The 26,224-nt window shown below is 38.3% G+C and overlaps 1 long non-coding RNA gene across 1 annotated transcript; it reads right to left on the bottom strand.

Moving 5' to 3' along the window:
- Positions 1-63: 63 nt before the first annotated feature.
- Positions 64-22,498, bottom strand: LOC102155309. The gene is made up of 3 exons (XR_005369367.1): positions 22,396-22,498; positions 17,382-17,768; positions 64-650 (listed from the first exon to the last, which is right to left on the bottom strand). It is a non-coding gene; the product is annotated as an uncharacterized LOC102155309 (long non-coding RNA).
- Positions 22,499-26,224: the final 3,726 nt, after the last annotated feature.

Consider the following 26,224-nt stretch of genomic DNA (forward strand, 5'->3'; position numbering starts at 1 on the left):
AAAAACTAAGATATTTTTCAATAGAGATTTCTCTAAATCCTTTTATTTGAAAATGGTGGTATTCTAAAGAGGTCTATTTTTGAGTGATAATTCAAATAACACTGCATTTTATAAAGGAATCATCAATAAACTAGTTGAATGGCGTATTTGTATAACTAATAATTTTAAAAGTCAAGTATTGGAATAGCACTAATTTTGCACATTTTACACACATATGCTATTTTTTAAATAAAATTGACTTGACAATAACTTTAAGTTTTAAAATTTATAATATGCATTTTTCATATGAAGATCTCAAGAAATTTTATTCACAGTACAGACTTTCAAAACATGTTCATAGGAATGCAGTGATGAACATGAAAAGGAACTACTATTGCTGCTTTGAGATAGTTCTCTGTGGCCTGGATTTCTTTTCTTTCCTTTTTAAAAACCAAGTATCCTCTAATTTGTGGATATCTCCATGTTTCAGATCTCAATACCTGTTTGAATTAAATTTGCAGGGGAATAACTGCAGGATCCCCCCATAGACAAAGTGTGGCCTTCATTTCCTTTCAAGTTGGCAGCGTGTCCTTGCTTAAATGAAGCACTCTGAGACAGATTGTTCTCTTGCCCTTGGAATTGCTCATCTTCACAAACACAGCAGCAAATACCTGGAAGTCATACAGGCTAGTTAAATGCATATTCCAAATGCCAAGTGCTACTTGATTGTTAGAAGGATTTTTTTCCCTTCAAAGTAGATTTAGAGACTATTTTTTTTTTTTTTTTGTAGAGACTATTCTTGACCTTTCCAACTCTTGGAAAACATGTTTTTTTAAAGTTAAACTTCAATAAACCTCTGTCAAAAACTCAAAATTCAGATAAGATGACCCATTGTTTAGGTTTGTCCAGGGTTGAACGGTTTCCTGGGATGTTGGACCTCCAATGGTAAAACCAGGAAAGTCCTACACAAGCTGAGATGATGGGTCACCCTGATGCATGGGTGCTCCCAAGATACAGTGAAAGCTTCTGTGGTGATCACTGGTCCAGCATTAAAAGTATTCCACTGCAGCTTTAGCCTTCTTAAATACCAGATGAAAAGCCAATGGACACAGCCCTTTGTAACTGACCTTCACAGTGAGTACCAATCAACAGAAGCTGAGTGGGACGTGAAGGTATAAAGGAACAAACTGCACTGATACCTTGGCCATTCTGCCTTCTGCTTCCTGAAGAAATGGGGCATTAGATACAAGAATCTCACTGGCCACTGAACCTTGTTCTTGCTACTCATGAAATCAGATTAAGTGGATATTTCTGTTTAAAAAAAAAAAAATCCCCAAAGTATATCCCTAAAATGAATAGAGTTGTTTGAATAGAGTTGTTTGTTTTTAGTTGATGTTAAAGTTTATTAGATTATAAGGAATTGTCAGACTTTTGCTTATGTTTATATTTATTTTGTTTTCCTGTATAATAATAGAGTCCATCATACTGAGTTTACAAACTCAAGTAGGGATTATCCGAAATGGCTCTATCTCAACACTTCATTTCATTGTCCTACTTTTCTTCAGAAGTAAGTAAGTTTAACACCCATACTCTTCCCAAACAAAAGTATCTACAGGAAGGGAAAAGAAGTAGATAAACTTAAAATTCTACCATGGTTATTATTGGGAATTGTAGAGTGCAGCATGTGGAACATGCAATTCGTGGTCATGACATTTCTATTCATATAGAGACTCCTCCGAGTTGGTCCACACTTTCTATATTGAGTTATCCTTTTCGCCATCCTCATACATTTATTCCTATCATCGTTTTACAATGCTCATAACATTTCACTGCCTTTGTTGTTGAAACAAAACACACTATTCTTGCTATCTTTTAATCAAAATTGTAAAGGAATAAAAAAGATGTGCAGATAAGGCAATTATTTCAGGAGGTACCTACCCATTGGTTTCTAGAGTTGTGATTCTCAGCAGGGGTCAGTTTTGCCCCCGGGAGATATTTGACAATATCTGAACACATTTTTTATTGTCAAGATGGATGTGTGGAGTTATTATGGGTATTTAATGAATAGGGGCCAGAGAGGCTACTAAACATCTTACAGTGCACAGGACAACCGCTAACAACAAAGAACTACCTGATCCAAAGTGCCAATGTTGAGAAACTCGAATCTGGAGGAATACTGAAAAATACTGAAATATATGTTTTTAAGTAAAATATTACAATTATAAAATAGAGTTGAGAAAAATATGGATTTACTTGTGTCTATAGCATGTGCTTTACTTTTGACCCACAAAGTTTGTTTTAGACTGATGAATAGTTTGATGATATTGCATAGTAGTCAATGTCTTCATCTGCTTGTGCTGCTAGAGCAAAATATTATAGACTCAGAGTTCTGGGGCCTAGGAAGTTCAGAATCAAGGTACCTGCAGATTCGGTTCCTGGTCCTGCTTCCTGGTGTTTAGACAGCCAGCTGTGGTGCTCCCATGGGAGTGGAAAGAGCTCTCTTCCCGTAAGGGCACTAAACCCATCTTGAAGGTCCCATACTAATGACAGAATGTAAACCTCATTATCTCCCCAACATCCTACCTCCAAATATGATCACACTGGGGATTAGGGTTTCAACAGACAAATTTTGAGAGAAGCAAACATTCAACCCATAACAATAAAATACCTTTTATTATTTAAATCTATTATCATAATTTCAGTGGGAAGAAATCTATAAATAACATTAAACAAGTCTATTGAAAAATCTTATAAAGATATCTGCTAGTACTATTCTACTTCATATCCCACATCTCCATGTTCTTTTACACATTTCTTTGTATCATGGAAGGTGCTACAGGAAAAACTTGGGCCTGGGAGCCAGAAAACCCGTGTTCCGGTGTTTACTGTGCTAATCAGGTCAAGGTACTTTGGGTGAGTCTGACCCACAGGGTTTCATGAGTAAATACATGGAGACACTAATGAAATAATAGATGTGAAAGCCCTTTTATAAACAATGAAGTTCTGTACAAATGTGAGGGGTTTTCACTATCATTCACACTGAGCTATTTAAGAAACAGGCTGAGATACCTTGAGGGCTCCTTACTTTCACCACCTTCCTCCCTACCCCAACCTACTATTGCTTTTAGAAAAGGATGTTCAGTCACTGAAGGGACTCAAGGAGACTGGGGGTGGGTGGCTTTCTACAGTCTTCCTGGTCATCCATCTTCCGGCTTTATCACTATATTTGGGTTCTCCTGGATACATGTAGGATTTTTCCTAGTTTTTATAAGACTCTGGTTAAAATTAGTATAAATCCATCTCTAGCACATCTACTGTGCCATTTAAATGGGGTTGGGTCCTGGTTAGGAGAAAGAAAGCCCTTGTTTAAGAGAGCTGATTAGGGGAAAAATGTTCTTTTACACAAATGTTTGAAGGTCAGAGAAGTAGGAGAGCTAAGAATATGTTCTAGACCAAAATGTGGCAAATTCACAGGCAGTCACTGGATTGAGAGTACTCACAGAGTGGCACAGTTGTCCCAGGAGCTGTCTGTCAATTTGTTCATTATTGAGTTGGGGTCGATGTGAGAAGCAGCTAGAGTAGGAGGTACCTTATGTCATCTTGGGGTCATTTGGTATTGGAAGGGGGAGAAAAAGAAAGGGTATAAAAAAGCCAAACTCAACTACTATTTCCTGGGGCCAGTCCTCACTAGGGTGAGTACAGTGGAGTAGTTGAATGGAAACTTGACTCAAATAGGGCCATAGCTCTGGATTAGAAATATTACTTCCTTCTTCCTTAAAAACAAGTCAGTTTTTTTGGACATAGAGATGTTGAATATCATCTTGGAAAGAATGTTAGAATTGTAAGACCTGGCTTGAATCCAAACTAGCTTATAGCCTGAGATCCATTTATCTCAAATGATATTAATAATAGCATTTTTTAACTAATTCATACGGCTGTTGGGAAGATCAAAGAAATAAAGTATGTTATGATATTTTTAGCACTGGAGAGTCACCTACAGATTTTAGTCTTCTTTTCCCCACTGAATATTTCTTTTCTCTCTCTTCTTCTACCTCTTCTTCTCTACCACCCCTCCTCTCCTCTCTCATCTCCCATAATTCCCTCTCCCTTCTCTTCATCCTTCCACTACTCATCATTATCGCTGATGGAAATTGAAAAGGCATAATGCAAACTAATGACATACTTTTTCCTGTATCCTCTTTTCAGCCTAAGTGTGTCTTACAAGACTTATTCAGATAAAAGATTAAGCTAATGGGCAGCCTTAAGGTTGAATGACACAAATAATGTTCTGTATATTAATCAACTAATGATATTGCTCTTAAAGCATAAGTGCATTTCTATGCATTCATGCCTGATTTATACTTTTTTTATTTATACTATTTCAAATTCAATTTCTTTATGGCTGCTGACAACTTGGATCTAATTGGTAGGTTGTACATTTGGGTAACATGGTAACAGCTCTTTGAGGCCACTCTAAATTATGACCAGGAAGAGATTCTTAACTTCCTTTTAGAAATATGCTCCTCTACTGGATTGATAACTAACTGAAGAATTGCAGGAGTCCTATGTTTGTCCTTGTTGACTATATTGCCAGAGGGAACTTACTTAATAGCATTTATGAAAATGTTCCTTTGATACTACTGAAGCGTACCAAATGTATTTTGATGTGTGAAGTTGAACAGGGTTGAGGGCTTATATCAAAGCAGTTGATTGGTCATTTCATTATTTCCTCATATGAAAAGAGCAGCTAGCCGTTTTGGTGCTTTGGTCATTCCTGTGGTCTAGTGTATTGATTTTTTATTGCCACTGTAGCAAATTACCAGAAACTTGAAAAGTACAAATTTATTTTCTTACAGTTATACAGGTCAGAAATCTGACATTGGTCTCATTGGGCTAAAATCAAGGTGTTATATGACTGTTTCTTTCTGGAGGCTCTAAGGGAAAATCCCTTTCCTTGCCTTATCCAGCTTCTAGAGGCTGCCCCCATGGCTCATGGCACGCTTCCTCCATCTTCAAAGCCAGCAATATTGGGTCAAGTCTTTTTTCTTACTGTCTGATTCTCTCTCGTGGGGAATGGTCCTCTGCTTTTAAGGACTCATATGATTAGATCGATATGGGATAAGCTTCTAAGGATTAGAATGTGGACATCTTTGAGGGTCCATTATTCTATCTGCCACATCTATGTTTAGCTGCTGGAAACGGCTAGAAGATCTTTCTTTTAGAAGTATTCCCACCACATTCTCATTCTTTACAATTCTGTTTTTTAAAAACTGGCTTCCTGAATTTCTTCTGTTCTCCATTTCATTCTCTCAAAGTATGCTTCTGTCAATGGCCAATTCCTCATTGATTCCGCCTCTCCCTTTACCTCATGTTCTGTTAAGCACTCTGCAAACTAGTCATCATCTAACTCTACAGATTTCTTTATATTTCAGATGTCATCTTTCTTCCTCTTCCTTGCTACACAGCCTCTCCTTTGCTACCCTTTATGTTACCCAATGTGTCGTTTCAATACATATCTCTCTAGATTTATGTTTTGTGTCTGTCCCAGAAATAGGTCAGAAAGAGATGGTGAGTGACCAATGTCAACCATCTCCCAAATGAACACATGTAAGTCCTCCACTTTTATTATAGGTGATATAAGCATATGGTTTTCCTGAGAAATACATCATTTAATTAAGTGGATTTTTGCCCTTTGATGAAAAGCTAGATGTGAGAAATAGTGAACATAGTCAACCTCATCTCCAATTAATCCAATCTGTATTTCTAGTTGTGATTACAAATTTTAATTCTTTATGAAGTTACCATCATGTTTATAGGGAATTATTTTTTCTCATGATCTTTAATTTAGATGTTTTGTAGAAAAAGAAAAATCTCAATAGCCTGGGTTGCATTTTATACAAATTCAGGTAATGAATACACCTGCCCTAGTTTAAAATGTTATGTTGACACTTCTGGAGAAGAAATTTCTCTAGCATTACAAATACATTTTTAAAAATGTTCTCTAAAATGTAATTTTTAGTCTACACTAGAAACCAACTGCAAGATTTTTTTCTATCCAGACTGTTATGGCTAAAAGTGCACATTTTCCTCCCATATACATAAATCTCCCTGAAAAAATATGCCTTTTTCAGCAGCTATGTGAGAAGAAGGATTTGAAATGTTCATAGGTATCCACAAATATGCATTATTTGCAAGCACTTAAATTTTCAGGGACATGGGACACCTGCGTGGCTCAGTGGTTCAGCATCTGTCTTTGGCTCAGGGCATGATACCAGAGTCCTGGATCGAGTCCCACATCAGGCTTTCTTCATGCAGCCTGCTTCTCCCAATGCCTGTGTCTGCCTCTGTGTGTGTATGTGTGTGTGTCTCTCATGAATGAATAAGTAAATGAAATCTTAAAAAAAAATTCAGGGACTGTATAGAGATATAGTAGAATTTCTAGGGTAAATGGGTTGTCCAATACTATTATCTTTTATTTTCTTTTAAAATTTTACACCATTCATCCTTCCTATAGTTTTTTTTCCCCAACTAGGGGATAGTTCAGTAACAGACCAGGGGTCATTTGAATGCTTTATAAGTAGAGAAACGGCTTTAAACATAGAGAAAATGTGTTTTAATACTTGCTTCATTAGAACCAAGTTGAATTAACATAGAAGTGTAGTGTATGTTTGAAGATCTCAGATAAAGCAAGTTAAAATGAAACCTAATTCAATTTTAACTAAAATAAGGGCAGACCCGGTGGCTTAGTGGTTTAGCGCTGCCTTCAGCCCAGGGCGTGATTCTGGAGACTTGGAATCAAGTCCCATGTCGGGCTTCCTGCATGGAGCCTGCTTCTCCTTCTGGTTGTGTCTCTGCCTCTCTCTCTGCCTCTCATGAATAAATAACATATTAAAAAAAAGCAGATGATCTTCAAAATATACAATACTTATCAGAGGTAGCAATGGATGCTAAGAATTTTTAAAATGAAGTATACTCAAGAATCACTTAAGGAGTTTATTAAATAGGATTTCTGGCCTCACTTTTAGAGATTGTTTTGTTAGCCAGGGAGGTGTTCAGGAACCTTCATTATGGTGGTTTGGATGCTAAAAGTTCTTGAGGTGCTTTTTTAAAAGATTTTATTTCTTTCTTTATTTATTTTTAGAGCGAGTGAGCGTGCATGCCCATGCACAAGTCCAAGGCAGGGCAGAGTGAGAGGGAGAGAGAGAAGAGTATCTGGAGCAGACTTCCCTGCTGAGCCTGAAACCTGATGCTGTTGGATCTTTTGACCCTGAGATCCTGACCCTGGGATCATGACCTGAGCTGAAACCAAGAGTGGAATGTGTAACAGACTGAGCCGCCTCTTGAGGTGCTTTTTGAAACACCAGGCTAAATAAAGCTAAGGAAATGAGTAAGGGACCAATAGTGCTCAGTCAAGGAAGAGACATGGCTTAGAGAAGAAACACACTAGGACACCCAAGTAGGGGCAGGGTGATCTTGGATGAAACTGGTGACAAGACACACAGGAGAGGTAATGGCAATAGGACCCTCTGCTCCACCAGCCTCTCCCCTAGTTTTTGATAGGGACAAATCACGTTCCTCAAACTTTACGAAGTGTTTGGCAAATACAATTTCAAGGCAAGCCCTTAGCCATTCCTCCCACTTGCACCTCTCTTATGAAGATGTTCGGAAACTTCATTAGAATCTGGACCCCAAAGCTACAAGAACTAGTAGGGATGCCTGGGAGGCTCAGTTGGTTAAGTGTCTGCCTTCAGCTCAGATCATGTTCTCAGGGTCCTGGGATGGAGCCCTGCATCAGGTTCTCTGCTCAGTGGGGACTCTGTTTCTCTCCCTCCTTCTGCCTGCCCCACCTCCTGCTTGTGCTCTTTGCTCTCTCTCTCTAATTAGTAAATAAGTAAAATTAAAAACAAAAACCCAACCATGAGAACTATCTTTTTAGGACTCTCAGAAGGAAGCAGACCTGTCTTGCCTGCATTAGTCTTTGTCCTCAGAGATCCAATTCAGGAATAGCCAGGGGCCAGGCTGGTATGCCCAACAGGCCTCTCTTCAAGACCATTGAGTGGTTTGCCCGGGTCTCAAATTCTTTTAATTTTACTCCTTAATTAAAGGGTAGGGAGTTAAGGTCATAACTAGACGTTACCTTAGATTTATTCCTTTAGTTAGAAGACTAACTAAAGACTTTTAGAATCTGAGCCGCCTAGGTGGCTCAGTGGTTGAGCAACTGCCTTTGGCTCAGGGCATGATCCCAGCATCCTGGGGATGAGTCCCACATCAGTTTCCCCTCTGGGAGTCGGCTTCTCCCTCTGCCTATGTCTCTGCCTCTCTCTGTCTGTGTCTTTCATGAATAAGTAAATAAAATCTTAAAAAAAAAGAAGAAAAAGACTTTCAGAATCTAATCAGTTCACCAATCACTAGGTAGGGAAGAAAAAGGGTATAGATTGTCACTTCCTTAGAAATGGCTTGTGACAGCAACATAGAGGGAGGCAGAACAGCAGGCAGAGGCTTGATGGGCAGGCAGTGGTGGGACTTCAAAAGGCTATTGGTTTCTCCCAGGCTGGGCCTATTCCCTTCCAAGGGATCAGCCATTGGCAGAAGCTGAGCTCGCAAGCTTCTCAGGCCACTCACTTTCCCATCCATTCTGATTTTGTTTGTTTAGGTTTTTAACACAACTGAATTCTTAGAAGGCCCTTACTTCCCAGGGAATTCACTAATCAAGGTAATACTCTATTTATTTGCATAAACAAAGCTTTATGAAAGAGAAATTCATTCATTAACTAAGAAATGTGATCATTTCCACTGTTGTACCTGAGTGCTTCAAAGCACCATTGTTGTTGTTCACATCAATTAACCCAGGTAACTGAGAAATGTGAGTAAGACATGGCTAAACTATATCCCAACTGATTTTACAAGATTAAGGAAACAAACCCAAGCCTAAGATATCTAAACTCATGTTGTTTTAAACATGTTAAGAACTTCCTTCATAGGAAAGAATAATTATAGTACAGGGGAGAGGATGGTCACATCTTTTTAGAATGAAGAAATTTTATTCCATAGACCTTACTGGAGCTTGGAAAGTTTCAAGCAGCCTTTTTTCCTCTGTGCTGGGAATATGCTTAGAAGAAATACCTCCTCCAGGTATGGCGAATGTCATGTTGGTGTCTCACTAAGGAATACGAAAAACAGTATTTGATAATTTTATTATTGAAATATTTTTATAGTCTAAATGAAGATGGATTTTAAATTTCAAAATATTTATTAGATCTAATTAATTACCTATTAATAGTCTTAATACTTAGTTCAAAAGACAGTTTATAATTAATAAGAAAAAATTCATTAAGCAGCCATTTCTTCCAAATAACAAATTGTATAAATTTCAAGGTTGAGTAAAATGATTTTTTAATGAAGTTATTAAAGAAGGTTAAACAGAAAGTATCTGAATTAACTAGAGATGTTTGAAGTGATCATCAAGCAAAGTCTTTTGCAGGAAAATAAAATTAATCGATCTCCCACACATTCTACCTGCCCAACTAATTCTTTCATTATTTTTTTCATTGAGATATAGTTTACATATCATGAAATTCTCTCTTTTATTTTATTTAAGATTTTTATTTATCTTGAGCATGAGAGACAGAGAGAGACAGAGACACAGAGAGAGAGAGAGAGAGAGAGAGAGAGAGAGAGAGGCAGAGACATAGGCAAAGGGAGAAGCAGGCTCCTGCAGGGAGCCTGATAGGGAACTCAATTCCAGGATCCCGGAATCACACCCTGAGCCAAAGGCAGATGCTCAACCACTGAGCCACCAAGGCGTCCCAGATTCTCCCTTTTAAAAAGTGGAAAGTTTAGTGGGTTTTGCTATTTCACAAAGTTATACAACCTTACCTAATTCTAGAGTATTTTATCACTCTAAAAAGCAACCCTGGGGCCCCTGGGTGACTCAGTTAAGTGTCTGACTTCAACTCAGGTCATGTTCTCAGGGTTCTGGGATGGAGCCCCATGTTGGGCTCCCTGCTCAGCGGGGAATCTACTTCTCCTCCCTCTACACTCATGATCCCTCTCTGCCCCCCCCAATAAATAAATAAATAAATAAATAAATAAATAAATAAATAAATAAATAAAATCTTTGAAAAGAAACCCTGACCTGTTAGCAGACACACCTCATCCCTCTCCCTGCCCCCATTCCCTTAACAACTACTAATCTACCTTCTGTTGGTATAGATTGGCGTATCCTATTTCATATAAATGAAATCAGTCACATTGCTTTTGTGTCGACTTCTTTCAGCTAGCATAATGATTTCCAAGTTCGTCCGTGTTTTAGCATGTATCAGTATTTCACTCTTTATCTTAGTTAAGTAATAGCCTACTGTATAGATATACCACATTTTGCTTATCTATTTATCAGTTAATGGATACTTCGGGCTATTATGAATAATGCTGCTATGAACATTTGTGTACAAGTTTTTGTGTAAGTATATGTTTTTTTTTTCTTTTAGGTTTTTATTTAAATTCCAGTTAGTTTAATCACTGAACTCTACTTCTGAAACTAATAATACACTACATGTTAATTTATTGAATTTATTTATTTTTTAAAGATTTCATTTTTTTATTCATGAGAGACACACAGAAAGAGAGAGAGGCAGAGACACAGGCAGAAGGAGAAGCAGGCTCCATTCAGGGAGCCTGATGTAGGACTCGATCCCGGGTCTCCAGGATCAGGCCCTGGGCTGAAGGCGGCGCTAAACCACTGAGCCACTGGGGCTGCCCAATTTATTGAATTTAAATTTTAAAAATGAAAAAATTCATTAACATACAGTGTAAAATATTAATAAGTTAATAAACTAATTAGTTATTTAGTTAATAAACTAATAAGTTTCAAGTGCACAATATAGTGATTCAACACTTCCATACACCACCCTGTGTTCATCACAAGTGCACTTCTTAGTTTCTATCCCCTGTTTCTCACATCCCCTCCACCTACCGTCTGATAACTATCAGTCTGTTCTCTATAGTTAAGAGTTTATTTCTGGGTTTGCCTCTCTCCCTCTTTTTTTCCCCCTATACTTGTTTGTTTTGTTTCTCAAAGTCCACATATGAGTGAAATCATATAGTATTTATCTTTCTCTGACTGACTTATTTTGCTTAGCTAATTCTCTCTAAGCTCCATCCACATCACTGCAAATGGTAAGATTTTATTCTTTTTTTACGGCTGAGAAATATATGTATATGTATATGTATACCACATCTTCTTTATGCATTCATCTGTTGATGGACGTTTGGGCTGTTTCCATAATTTGGCTATTGTAGATAATGCTACTATAAACATCTGGATGCATGTACCCCTTCAAATCTGTATTTTGTATCCTTTGGGTAAATATCTAGTAGTACAATTGCTGGATGGTAGAGAGTTTTATTTTTGACTTTTGAGGAACTTCCACACTGTTTTCCAGAGTGGCTGCAGCAGTTTGCACTCCCCACCAAGAGTGCACAAGGATTCCCCTTTCTCCTCATCCTGGCCAATTGTGTGGGCATAGGTTTTCAATTCTCTTCTTGTATCTACACTTAAAAGTTGGTGCTGGATTTTATAGTAACTCTAACTCTATGCTTAATTTGTTGAGAAACTGCTAGTTTTCCAAAGTGGCTTCACCATTTTGCATGCCCATCAACAGTGTTTGAGGGTTCTAATTTCCCCACATCCTCACCAACACTTGTTACTGTCTTTTTTATTGTAGCCATTTTAAGGAGTGTGATATGGTATCTCACTGTGGTTTTGATTGCATTTTGTTTCTCAATATTTTGAAACATTTCAATGGTGAAAAAGGAAATTCATAATGGCTTTCATACCTCTAAGTAAACTGAAAAAGAAAAGTGACTCTAGAATTAGTTCATAGCTTACCTATTTTAAGCTATATCTACCTAATAGATTAATAAAAAAGGATGCATATGGCTTATCAAAATATGTAGTATAACATAAATGTAGAAAAACATAAAATATTACTATTCAGTAATAGAACTTACTGTATTAAGCAAGTAGAATACAGCTAAGGTAACTTGTAATATGCAACAGGTGTATTATAAGGCTTGCACATTCACCAGAGGTGGGTTAAACTTTTGTCTCTGAGCTTCCTAGGAGCAAAAGTATAAAGTGATAAACTGTAAAATCCATAATGCTTATAGGAATAAACACAATTTAGAATCTTTTACTGATTGTTGTAGAGTCACTATCTATTCTCTGCACCATCCCTCCAATCTCAAGAAGATCCTGAATCTTGGTACAGCCTTGTCATTGCTGACTAATTCTAGATGATAGAAGAGCTAAAATTAGCCTCTCATTTCCTCCTGCCAGCCAAGTCCTTATTTACACCCTGCTTCCCCTGCCCTCTGTTGCCACAGAGGAAATTCAAACTCCAGTCTTCCAGGTCAGACTTACATTTTTTTTTCTTAGTAGGTCCTTCATCCCCCCTGATAGAATTAATTTTCCTCTCTGTGTTCCCATAGCACTTTTTAGGTAACCATCGTATAGAATCTATCACCATGATTCATTTATGTGTCAGCCTTCCCCAGTGGACAGTGATTGGTTTCACAGGAGGGAAGTGTCTTCATTTTCATATTCTCAGGCCTGGCACAAAGCAGGTACTCAAGAAAGGGTGGTTGTGTCAAATCGATTTCATCAATCACTCCTGACTTCCCACCCTCCCGTGAATACAGGTCAGTTGTTACGGTCTGTCTTGATAAGTGACTCCCAGAATGAAAATATGTTTCTTTATATTTTAGTCTATTGGTGTACAAAATGCCCACCTGCTCTGCAAACCAAGTTTTCCTCAGCTTCTACTTTCTAATCTAAATCTAAGCCTTTATCTGTATCCCTGATGAATATCATTTTGCTCCCTGCAGGAAAAAAAAAAAAAAAAAAAGGATTCATCTTGTCAGGCTACAATGATAAATTTCAGTTTTAATTCTGTCACCTGTCATATCCACTCTATCAACCAGCTTGATGTCATCTGTATATGGGGGGATAATGTGGCATACGTGCATTTGTCTTTTTAATATTATGTATTAAGTGCCAAAGGAAAATATATCCAGTACATCTATTTATTTATTGGTAAATTTTTGTTCTTCTAAATCAAGATTCTAAAAGATCACATTTATCTCTCCCCCACCCCCACCAAAGCTTTCAATAGGTGTGGAAAACTATGCCATCATTTAATATGTGTTCTGTGCCTGATATGTCTCCCTGACCCTGACAGACACAGAATTACCAGTTACGTGTCCTCACTATGCACTCCTGTAACCTCCCGTACATTTGTTATCTTAAAGTTTACACATTTTATGCAATAGTTTGTCCAGTTACCTCTTTTCCTTACCAGTCTATAGTCTCTGCTTTATTAAGTATCCCAACAGCTTAACTTATTGCCTGGCTGAAATTTCATTTGAGTCAAATCTACTTTAGATCAATTATATCGTATGTATAAATACTATATTCTTTCATGTGGTTCCTTGACTGGGTCAGTCACTTAAAAGAGAGGATGGGGATGCCTGGGTGGCTCAGCGGTTTAGTGCCTGCCGTTGGCCCAGGGTGTGATCCTGGAGTCCTGGGATCGAGTCCTACGTCAGGCTTCCTGCAAGGAGCCTGCTTCTCCCTCTGCCTGTGTCTGCCTCCCTCTCTCTCTCTCTGTGTCTCTCATGAATAAATAAAAAATCTTTTAAAAATTGTATAAAAAATAAATAAATAAAAAGAGAGGGTGTAATAATCTCATAGCAAGTGACATAGTTTCAGGTAAGGTTGAGGTAGTCAGTAGATCAAATTATTTCTCCGATAGGACTATTTCAGGTTTACCATAAACTAATCAAATAATGACTACATTTGGCAAAATTTAAGACCTTTTAAAATAACGGATCTAGTAATTTATTAGTAAACAAAATTTTAGTTTGGAATATAATAATTCTGAGGTTTATTTTTATTTGTTGTCCCTAAACCCTCTACAAAACTCTAAGCTGAAAGGCTGAACCAATGGGGGCATCTTAGGAACTATTCAAGGGTTTTTATTCCTGAAGCATTAAAGGGATCTTATTAGAAGCCATCACACCCCAGAGGAGGTCCCACAGTGGGAAGTCTAAAGAGAGTGTTATGGTGAGAACTCAGTATAATTTGGTTTTTAAAAATTCCACTCTGCAAGACATCCCCATGATGTAAATATTCCTAATTAGCAAGGAATTTCTCTTCCTTCATACAAAATGCTGCATTGCAATTTAAGGCTGCTTAAAATGATCTTAACTTGTCCCATTTGGCAAACTAAGCCCAGGTCTTAGGAAATAAAGAGCTGTAGTGTACAGGAATGTGAGCAGGCTGGGTGAGCTCCCTCCAGGTCTGAGAGAGCCTTTCTGTTGACCTTACACCAAATCCTTATGTTTGAATATATTATCATGATGCAACAGCCAGCTACTGGCTGACAAGAGAAACTTCTGGAACACTAGGGCAGAAAAAAAATGAAAGTGGAAAGCAACTCAAACTGAAGTTATTCAAATATGGTTTGCTCCTCTCATACATTCACATTAGCTGCCCTAATGAAAAGTAGGTTTTCTGTTAGCAGATGCTGAAGAGACAAAAAATCCTGTTCCTGTCTGCTTTCTTTCCTTTTAGGGAAAGGTTATCTATTGAATGCCATGAAAAAAGCCCCCACAGGTCTAAATTCCTGAATCCACCCAAGATTTTTATAATATCTTAAAGTCTATATTTATGTTCTGTCAAAAAGTTAATAACATGAAGGATTTATTATAAATCTTGAGCTTTGTTTTCTGAGTCAGAACAGCAGTTATTAAAGATTCAATGTACAAGGCACTGAGTTTGTGCTATGACATGGTCCTATTGAAAAGAGATATTAGTCCACACAAGAAACATTTTTTCCCCTACTTTCTTCCACTACCATAAAAAAATAGAATTAAGAAAATGAACAAACGTTATACTAATAAAATGCCTAGGGATTGGAAAACTGTCAAGAAAATGTTGAAGACAGAGGGAAAAAATGAGGCAGAAGGTAAAGAGAATGAGGACCAAGGATATAAATAGATTAAGACATGATTGCATGTGGCAAATGAGATCACATTGTGACTCAAATATGCTGGCATAGCAGAGACGGAATTGTCTTTTTTTTTTTTTTAAGGTTCATTTATTTATTTGTTTGAGGGGGCAGGGCAGAGGAGGGAGAGAGACTCTGCACTAAGTACAGAGCCCAACTCAGGGCTCAATCCTAGGACCCCAAAATCATAACCTGAGTGGGTAACAGTAGTTGGTTACCCAGCCAACTGCACCACCCAGGCACCCCCAGAATTCTGTCTTAGTGAGGACCAAGCTACCTCCTGGGAAATAGCTCACCTAGGCAGAGAGTCAAATCCTCCCAGTATGGTGAAAGATTAGTTGGGTGTCTGACTTTTGATTTTGGCTCAGGTTGTGATCTCAGGGTTGTGAGATAGAGCCCCACCTCAGCTCCACACTGAGCATGGAGCCTGCTTAGTATTTTCCCACTCCCTCTCCCTCTGCCCTTCCCCCACACTTACGGGTGCATACTCTCTCTCTCTCTCTCTTAATAATAATAATAATAATAATAATAATAATAATACAAGAAATAAAGAAGTAACCATAGTGAAGTCCAGGGTGCAGGTTATGAATAGGGTGACATGCAATTTGTCATCCCAACAGGAATGATTTTGAGAATGAAGGGTGTGCTGCTATTAAGACAACAAATGTAAAATAAGACTGTCCTGGACAAATTGGAAAGTATAGTCACACTATGAGGAATCGTCCTTTCCAACTCTGTTAGTTTTGTAATGTTTGCAGTTTTATCCTAAGCATGTTTTTTTTTTAAATCAGAAAAATGTATAAAATTATGTACCTTACATATCTAAATGAAGAAAGAGGAATAAGGTCTCACAATAGTGACAGGGCAAAGATGGAAGCATGTTTGCATTGTTATGGTGACCTTACTACCACCTCCAACCCTGCATTGTATTCTAGAAAATTGTCTGCAAATTGTCATCATTCACTGGTAACCCCAGAGCGCCCACCTTGTTTACCATTGTCACACTGTCCCAGCAGTTATGGTAGGCCCCACTTTCGTTATTGGATTTTACTCTCAGCTGTGTCTTCTCTCTGGGATAGTAGGCTTTTGAGGTCCAAAGGGACATTTTTATGTTAAAAGCCTGGGGGACAGGACGCCTGGGTGTTTCAGGGGTTGAGCGCTGCCTTCAGCTCAGTTTGTGATCCCAGGATCCGGGGAACTGAGTCCCACATGGGGCTCCCTGCGAGGAGCCTAGTTCTCCCTCTGCCTATGTCTCTACCCCTCTCTGTGTGTCTCTCATGAATAAATAAATAAATCTTAAAAAAAAAAAAAAAGCCTGGGGGTCAAGTTTAGAAACACAATGCTTCTCATCACAGCTGGCCAAATAAGTCAAATAAGTCCTGTCAAGATGCTAATGGTAGAAAACTTCTTTATAAGTAGAGTACCCTTGAGATCAAGATCCTAATTTACTTTGTTCCATATTCACAAAGAGAAGTTGACTCCTTTTTTTTTTTTAACTAAGTTGAGGTTTTGTCTTTAGTGAATTCTAACATGTAGCTAGAAGTTTCCAGTGCAAAGCAAAGCAAAGCATACTTTTTTTTTTTAAGCTCTAAGTGACTATATAACTTCTAAAAAGTTTCCGTGTCAGAAATTGAACACTCCTCTGTCCGTAGGGCCGGTTCCCATAGAACTATGCAGTCTTCTGCACTGTCCTGGCCCACTTCCTTGAACAGCTGCCTTTATGAGATGGATGAGATTTAGCAACTTGGCTCCTCAGAACCCACAGTGGTGCAAATAAAGCTGTGGTAGTTGATGCCTTGTAGAGAGAAGGTGGGCCACCAGTCTGCCAACTGTAAGTCTGATCACTCTACCAAAGTTGATATGCAGCTATCACCTGCAAAAGGGGAGGCCTGGCAGAGGAGGTAGCTGTTTTGTCTGATTTAAGGTCCCTGATAAAAGTTATCTTTATTAACCTTCGCAGTATTGGAAGATTTCTGAGGGCTGCATTTTTATGTTCTGTTCACAGGAGTATCCCTAGAGCCTATATCAGTGACTGGTATATAGTAGAAGCTATATGCCATATAAAAATAGTTGTTTAATAAGATAATATTTCTTCATCTTTAAAATGGAGATATTATGGGGAGCCTGGGTGGCTCAGTCAGCTGGGCATCTGCCTTTGGCTCAGGTCATGATCCGAGGGTCCTGGGATCAAGCACCGCATTGGTCTTCCTGCTCAGCAGGGAGTCTGCTTCTCTCTCTCTCCCACTCCCCCTGCTTTTGCTCTCTTTGTCAAATAAATAAATAAAATACTTAAAAAAATAAATTTAAAAAATAAAAAGGGGATATTAATTGTACCTGTATCCAGGATTGATATTCAGCTGGATATTCCATTCTGATATATAATTTCAGTGTCACAGGGTGGTGAGGATTGCATGAGTTCGAACATGTAAAGCACATACAGTAGAACTTGACACATAGCAAGTGGCCAATAAATCTTAGCTGCCATCATTGGAAGGCAGGGAGGCTGACATCCAGGGAGACTGGGGAAAAATGGAGGAGCACAGGAGTGAGCACCCCTGAGTAAGAGAAGATACCATAGCGGTTCATGCTGAGTCCCATCTGATTGTGGGGAAGAACAGTTGCCAAGGGTGCTGTAGTCCTTGCCTCCTGGGCCCAGGCTTGACCAGGACTGCCGGGATCGAGGATCATGGGAGGCAGGATGCTTCCAAGGGAACTGTTGACCTAGAGGCAAAAGAACAAAGGGGTGGGAGCTGAAGTCAGATGCATCCCCCGCCCCCACCTACCAGGAGCCTGTTTACAGCCCAACCACTAGTTTGCTATTCTTTGTTTATTCGCTCTCTATTCTCTATTAAAATGCAAATGTCCTCAGGGCAGGAGGTCATACACTAACCAACAAACAATAAACGGCTTTGTTTGTTTGTTTTTTTAATCATCTGCCCAGGGATACTGTTCTCCCAGGGATGAAGTGGCAAAATTCTGAGAGAATGGGCCACAGGGTAGATATGTTTGACAATGGGGGGTCGAGATCACTTGAACAAGGGACAACGCCCAGGAAAGTGGTAGCCCCATCCTGCCAGGGAGGAACACTGTAAGTGGGGAGCTGCTGGGAGGTAAGTAAGGTTGAGTGGTGGAGTGTGCAGGATGTGAACACATGTAGGAGGGCCCTCTTACCAAAATATCTACTGTTTACCCAGGAATAAATCTTGTTGCAAAGATGAGAAACTCAGCATTATTTTCAGGAGGTCTTCAACTTAATTGCTCTGATCTTTTTTATTTCTAATAGATTTATCAATTTAGGATACAGTATATGGTACTCTTTGGTTAGGTTACATGTATGTAAGAATGAAGGCAGTTGTAGAAGGTGAAGGTGGGTTGGAATTTATGCTATTTGTGTACTTGGTAATAATACTTACACTTCACATTTCTGTAATACTATATATATATAATCTAGGTACAATAGTTCTGTGAGGTATATAGGGCATGTAATAATAACTCTATTTAATACATGAAGAAACTAAGGCACAAAAGAATTAAGATGCAAGAATAGTGGTAGAAGCCTCTGAGGATGAGGATTCAAACATTGTTTTCCGACTTCAGATTCAAGGTTTTTTTTTTTTTTTTTTTTTTTTTTTTTTTTTTTTTTTTTTTTTAATCAGCACTTGACTGCCTCTGAACCACAAATTAATTGGTGGCATCTGTCAAGCTGAAAAACAAAATCATTTTCAGTATTTTTTCTTTTTGCCATTAGATAGAAAAACCTCTGGGTCCTACTAGTATGCTCTCTATTAAATATACTAATTGAAGAATAAACTAGTTCTAGTCTCTAAAGCAGCACTTCTAGAGGATACACATGATCCATCGAGGTATGGGAAGAAATTATTAGGACTTTCAGTTTCATATTTATGGATGTGTTTAAATGAACATATCACCACAATATAACTCAGTAAATATATACATAAACGTGCACACACATATATAGCAATAAATATGTATAATTTATAAGTAAGTATATTTACAAATATTGATGTGTATGCTTTTTTAAAATTCTTTTTCTTTTTGTTAAACACTGAATTGCAGGTTCAAAAAACCTTGGAAATCATTGTTCTTTACTGGTAACCACCTTCTGTAAAATGTCTGCACTGCTTTTAGCTAAGCACACTTCTTTTGTTTCACCTTATGCTTAGTGCAACAGAGTGTGGCAATGGGCTGCTGTACCCAGAATAACAGAAGCTTTGAGTGAGAAGGGACTAGAGGGATCAATTCTCCTAACCCCTGCATTTGACAGAGGAAGAAACTGAGGCTTACAGGGGTTAAGGGATTTGCCCAAGCTGACAAGTTAAGGTTGAGCCCAACAATATGGGAAACGGATGGAAAATCCAGTTAATGCTTAGCTAGCCATGGTAATGTGTCATGGGGCTGGCTTGCAGAAATTAAATCCGTTAATAATCCCCAAACCTTATTTTAGCCAGAAGTTTTAAATGCCTCACCTATCAAACCTTTTGCTAAAGATGATAATGTAATGGCTTTGTTTCTTTGGGCGCCCAGGAATGTCTGCATTAAGCAAAAATGTCATCATTCTGCTCCCTAGATATCTGGTTACAGACAAATACAAATAGTGATTTAATTATACACAGTAATTGGTAAAAACACTTTTATTGATACAAATATGCTCCTCATTCCTGACTTGTTGTAAAGAATGGAACCAAATTACAATATTCCCCCATAGGTAAGTAATCACTCAAAATCCACTGAATTTTGAAATACTATCAGGCTGTTTCTGAAGGTACCACCATCTCCTTGGAATTTAAGACTAGAACAATGCTGAACTATTACCATAGGCTAAATTCCAGTGTGTATTCAATTCTACTTTGAACTCACAATTTTCTCCTGTTGGTCTGGCCATATATTTAATCATAATGGTTTTATTTACTGAAATATGTCAGTTAAGATTAGTCTCCATTACTTTTAATTTTATAAAAATATTTGAGTCATTATTGAATGACTTCCTCTGTCTAGTGAACTTTAAAAATAATTTTGCCCTTTCAAAAGAAAAACAAAATACTCCTAAATTACCATCACCAACCCTCTAGTATCTTATTAGGAAGCTTATGAATTTACAGTTGGTTTAAGGAGAATTGACTTCCTTATACTGTTGTCTCAGTTTTTCCCCAAAATAGGTTATTTAATTTGTTTTCAATTAGGGTATTTCTTTTTATTTATTTAATCATTTTATTTCCCCTTAGCAAATGGCATTTTTTTCATTCTCTTGTATTTTCTGATTGTGTATGATGTGTAATTACTGTGAATGTTTTTTTTTTTTTACAAATTTTATAATCTGTCATTTTACTGAATTTTATTATAGTGGTTTTTAAGTTGATTCTCTTGGATTTTCCACATAGAAGTCCATCTCTTATATGAATAATGACTATTTTACCTCCTTTTTCCCAGTTTTTATGCATTTTGTTCTTATGTAACTCCATCAACTATTACCAGAGCAATTATATAACTATGCTTCAATTATTGATCATTAAGAAGTTTTTCCCATTACAATAATGTTGCATTGAACATTTGCATAGGATTTGAGTAGTTTGGGTCATTTCCTAAGAATAGGTTCCCACAGGTGTAATTTATTGGTCAAAAGGTATAATAATTTTAAAGAATTTTAATACATTTTATCATATTTCTTTCCCCAAAGGTTCAATTAGTGATTATACCCACCTTCCTCCACTGTCCACAATCTTGAAGCTCTTGGCATAGATACCTCCTTCCCATACCTTTCTTTATGTGCCTTCCCTTTGCTGCCCACTCAGGGGGTGCCTGGGAATTTCAAATCAAGCCTCTCAAAGTCAAATAAAGACCATAAACATTGCAACTCGAGTGACCCAATAATCAACGTGAGATGACATTTCAATGATTTGGAGATTATTTGCTTACTCTGCCCAAAAATCATCCTAGACTCCCCTTTTCCTCATTCCTCATATTCTGAACACCACTAAGCACCACCACCTTCACTTCTTTGTTACCTATTCTTTATTCTCCAACCACACTGTTACTGGTCTAGTTCAGTAGCTCATCCTCTCTCATGGGTACCACTGTAATCTCATGTAAATGATCCAACCACTCCCACAGAATATTGCTCTGTTTCTACTTAAAACTCTCCAATGGTGGGAACTCCTGAGGGTAGTCACCATCTACCTGTTCAGTTCTCCTCTCTCTTACCTACCTTTGAGCCCTACCAGTGTTTGAAGTCCCCTGACAACTTGCAATTCTAAGCCTCTGTGTCTGCATGTGCCATCCCAACTGCAGGAATGTCCTCCATAGCACCACATACCCCCAACCCCATTCACCCAGAAAAATCCTTTTAATCTTTTAAGTTCCATCTCAAAGGCCCTCTGTCTGGTAAAATATTTTCCATTCCACTCCTCACCCCCCAACCCTAGAACTATTATAGGAAGGGCTATCCATTGATGGATTATGGCAATATATCTTGAGGTTACTATTGGGCCCAGTTACCGGGTTCTCATAGAAGTGGAACAAGGTTGATAAAAATTGGTAGAGATTGGCTTTTCCCCCCTTTTGGGTGAATGCTGTTTGTTTAATGCAACTTCATGTTTGTTCGGTACACTCTATTATTTCCACCAGCAGTGTAAAAATGAGAATCAGCACTGCAGGAGGGAACTCCATAGGAGCCAGGGGATGGATGCTTACAAGGTAAGAGTCACTCAGTGCCTCCCTGCTCCCTTGTGCCTCAGGCACTTGCCTTGCTGACTCTTCATATCACCTTAGACTTTGAAACACAAAGCTGAGAGACCCCAGTGACTTGCAAAGCTTTTGGTTTCCCCCTTCCACTTTTTTTTTTTTTTTTTTTTTTTTTTTTTTTGGTAGGGGAGAAATCCAGAAATCCTGTGAACTAGTTTGACAGAAAGGTAAAATCTTAGAGCTGCAAGTGTGGTTTGGGGAGGGAGGTTAGCATGTCATTCAATTCAGTTCTTTGCTTCTAGAAAGACAAGAGGAACAAACCAGTACCTCCTGTTTCTGAAGGTCTGTGGGAATGAAAAATCCTTTTTTTCATCCAAGCCAGCTTCTGTCAGCCCTCATAAGCAAGGAATTTCTGGTTCTCACTTCTTATCCAGCCTGTCCCCCAACTCCTTATGCATCTCTTCTAGCTCCATTTCCCTTACTCTAGGATGACTCGCTTAACATCTCTGGTTTGCTAGGCAGCGTCTTCCCTGAACAGCACCTGTTACATGCTTCTACCTTATACCAGATGAACATCTCCATCACAGATAAGCACAAACAGCACCCCACAATTCAACAAAGAAACAGTAGAGATAGTCCCATCACACACCTGGGGGATGAATTTTGCTTTACAGCACAGCTGCCCTTCTGCAAACTCTTCTAAAGCAGGCCAATTTATTCCAAATTCCACCACAAGTGTCTGTTAATGTCTAGTGAGATGTTCAAAGCAAGTTAACCATCTACAAGTTATGAGGGGGCCCTTTTTTGTGGATTCATTGAGAAACACAGACAAAACTGCTAACATATGTTTCTGTTGCTAGGCCTTAGTCTTATCACAGTTTGAAACTGTAGAAAATCAATTACGTGCTTTGAATTACTCCCTTCCCTGGCACAAAAGCATTTCTTCATTCTTTCAGGATAGTGAACACTTTGCAACACCTACCACTAAAAGCCTGTTAGGATTCTCTGCTAAATTAATGTAGTACAAATAAACCAAACAGAAGGCTGGTAGAATGTTAAACATCCCCCTCTCTCTTCTGTTGTGGCTTCCTTGCAGCTTGGGACCTTTCTGCCTTGCTGATGCAACATCTGGACAGCATTCAGGGTTGTTTCTCAAGGACACAAGCGTGCACCTCCGGTGAATTTCAACTTTCAACATCTCTCTGGCTCTAATCTATATTTAATGTTTCATGACTGGTAGTCAAAGAAGCTTCAGCTAAATATCAGGTTGGAATGAAAATGATCCTTGGGAGAACATTTGCTTCCAGTGTGCGCCAGCAAAGTGTCTGTGACAGAGGCTTTCCCCAGAGATTTGTTGCCCATTCTCTTGCAGTAATAATAATTACGCCTTATGATTGCTGTGCCCACATAATCAAAGATCGCTTCATCAAATGTGATCCCGAGGGGAAGCTGCCTCTGCTCCTAACTGGATGTCAGTCACAGAGAGCAGCACCCCTAGGGATCCCCAATCTTTCTTTTGCCCTTTTCAGTACTGTGTTGTTAGCATTGTGTTTCTTCATATTCTTCTCAATGCAAATGATGTGTAAATCATGCCCTCCAGAAGGCACATGTGGTGAGGGGGGAGAGGGTGGGAAGGGAGGTGGGGCTGGTGTATTCTTCTCCCCCAGCTCCCCTCCCCAACCTACCACAGGGATTTCTCGCATGGAACATAATTACATCTGTGCCATATGGGCTCATTTATATTCTATTACAGGTTAAGCTAATACGACTCAGAAATATGCTAAAAATACCTCAAAGTATTCTAGAGCTGTCAAAACACTTGTCATTTCGTGCTCACCCGTTTGATTGCTAGTGTTTTTGTTTTTGTTGGGAGATTCAGAGAGCTAAGAAAGCATGCTGGCATGCTGGTGTCCAGTCTATAAATATAGTTTAATTTCCTGTATTATTGCTATCTTTGGGCTTGCAAAGAAAAGATCTTTCTTTATAAACCTGGAATGGCCCCAAGACATGGGCACTGAAGCCCCTATACTTGTAGATTTTAATTTCCCAAGAGGTAGAAAATACAGATTTCAGATGTGTGGTTTTGTCAGCTTTAGAATATTTCTTGTCTTTGTTTGATGTAATTATTCATTGTGATAGAGAAGCACCTGCAGCGGGCTGACACACCAGAGAAACGTGCTGCTTGAGTTATAAGAGTTGGTTTGGATGTCAGGCAAATCTTGTTGAGATTTTACATGTGGCATGATAATGAGAAGTACAATCTGTAATGAGTAATGAGTTCAATAATGATTTACAGGGGCACGTTGGGTTGTTTGTATGCAATGGTTAAAGTCCACCAACCCGTTAATTTCTACCATCAGTTTGGAAAATTGGTAGGTCATGCTTATGTAGACTCTTAACCTAATGGTTTGATTATGTAATTAATTTTTTCATTATTACTGTCTTAACATGTCAGTGGAATTTTTCAAAATTAATCTTGGGAACAGAAGAGTAAACACAAATACTGTACTTTCCCATGCTTGGCAAGTAACACTTGCAAAGCATACATGGTGCTAATCACAGTATCAGCCATCAGTTAAATGCACAGACCATTTAACTGTGAACCGAACTCCCACAGAAGCATACCTTTCTAATTTGCTAATAACTGTTCTATACGCCTGGTTGAAGAAGTAGCTAAGACTCTATGGTTCCAATCTCAACTCTGTTACTCACTAGCTTGTTATCTTGGCAAATCCCATAATTTTTCCAGTACCCCCATCTATAAAATGAACATAAGCATAGTAGCTTTCCCCATGGGATTGTTGAAAGTATTAAATGAGACAATGCATATAAAACACTAGACACAGTGTCTGGCACATAAAAATCAGTAGGGATGCCTGGGTGGTTCACTGGTTTAGTGTCTGCCTTTAGCTCAGGTGGTGATCCCCAGGTCCCAGAATCTAGTCCTGCATCTAGCTCCCCACAGGGAACCTATGTTCTCCCTCTGCCTATGTCTCTGCCTCTCTCTGTGTGTCTCCCATGAACAAATAAATAAATAAAATATTTTTAAAAAATCACTTATTAAACATTTGTTATGATTATAGTTGTTGATTTTTAGTTTTATTAGCTTCCTTATATGTCTCTTTTAGTTGCAAATTAAGTTTTTGCCCAAGTCACGTTAGTTGCACCAACTTCCATTTGTCTTAGATCATACAGGCTAGAGGTTCTTGGCATTTTTGGATTTTACAACCAAGTTCTTACTCCATTTAGAATCATTAGAAATTTTATGAACTGGCATGGGAAGAAACAGAAGAATTCAATGTTAGTGCACTGAAGACAAGATTTTCTACTTACCATAATTTTAAAATATTTGTATATTTAGGATTGCTCAGAATACAAAGTGTCTGAACTCATGCAATTGAAATGCTACATTTAAATCAGAAGTAATTGCAGTTTACAGTGGGCCAATGGCTGAGCCAATAACTATAACTATAACCAAGTTTTTAGTTTTTACTTCTTTTGATTCTTAATTAGAACTATTTGAACAGTTTGAAGATGTGTGTGTGTGTGTGTGTGTGTGTGTGTGTAGGTATGTGTATGAAGGGGCGAATCTATATTGTAGATACTTGTACACAAGAGAACTTAATTTGGGGGTTTCATTTAAGTGCTCCTATTTGCCTTGTGATCTTGGGTAAGTTATATGCCTTCCTAGTCTGCAAGACTGGGCTCTAGATTCTTAGGTCTTCCCTCATTTTATGCTGTTTATACTACTATAAGACTGCAATGAAAAAAAGTGGAGTTAATATGAGAAGGGCTGTAAGTTGCCTGGACACTTATACTTGGGTTTTTGAATGGAAGGTCTAATATAAATGATATAGAAACAGTACTTTTCTCTTTTGCTTGTCTTGGTTTGTACTTAGGGATGGAAGCAATTTTCTTTTTAATGAAAACAACATTTTAATTTGGATTTTATCTAGAAAAGTGAAAGTCTTTTCTATTTTATAATTTATATCGGGAGGGCAATCTTTTACAGGTGATCATCCCCATCTTCCTCCTTAGCCAGGCTGTAGGTACTAGGTTTTTGGACAAGGATGTTGAAAATTTAAAAGATTCAGTAGCCAGGGAAACAGCAATGTGATTCTAGACCTTCATGATTTGTGAAGTTTCATGATTAAAACTGATATTTTTCAGTTTTTAGAAAATGCTATTTTCCCTCTCAAAGTTACTCCCAGAGACTTTACTCCCAGAAAAAATCAGCCACACCAACTTTTTTTTTTTAAGATTAATTAATTTATTATTTGAGGGGGATGGTAGAGGCAGAGGGAGAGAGGATTTCAAGTGGACTGTGTGCGGAGTGCAGAGCCTGACATAGGGCTCCATCTCACGACCCCAAGATCATGATCTGAGCTGAAACCAAGAGTTAAACGCTTAACAGAACTGTGCCACCCAGGTACCTAGGCACATAGCTTTTAATGGTAAAGTTCAATCATCTTTTCTTT

Source organism: Canis lupus, chromosome 14, assembly GCF_011100685.1.
Source record: "Canis lupus familiaris isolate Mischka breed German Shepherd chromosome 14, alternate assembly UU_Cfam_GSD_1.0, whole genome shotgun sequence".
Taxonomy (NCBI): Eukaryota; Metazoa; Chordata; class Mammalia; order Carnivora; family Canidae; genus Canis; species Canis lupus.